A 203-nucleotide genomic window follows, 5' to 3' on the forward strand; every position below is an offset into this window, starting at 1 on the left:
GAGTCTGAGATGTAATCCATGTACGACAACAAAGTGTGGACTTGAATCAATGGTCTTGATACTATCGAATGAATCGACCAAAGTCCACACTTTGTTGTCGTACATGGATTGCATCTTAGACTCCATGGCCTGGTGCCATTTCTTGGAATCGGAACTCGCCACAGCCTCTGAATACGACGTAGGCTCCTCCTGTTCTAAACACA

The sequence above is a fragment of the Tarenaya hassleriana genome, unplaced genomic scaffold (genome assembly GCF_000463585.1).
Source record: "Tarenaya hassleriana unplaced genomic scaffold, ASM46358v1 Cleome359, whole genome shotgun sequence".
NCBI lineage: Eukaryota > Viridiplantae > Streptophyta > Magnoliopsida > Brassicales > Cleomaceae > Tarenaya > Tarenaya hassleriana.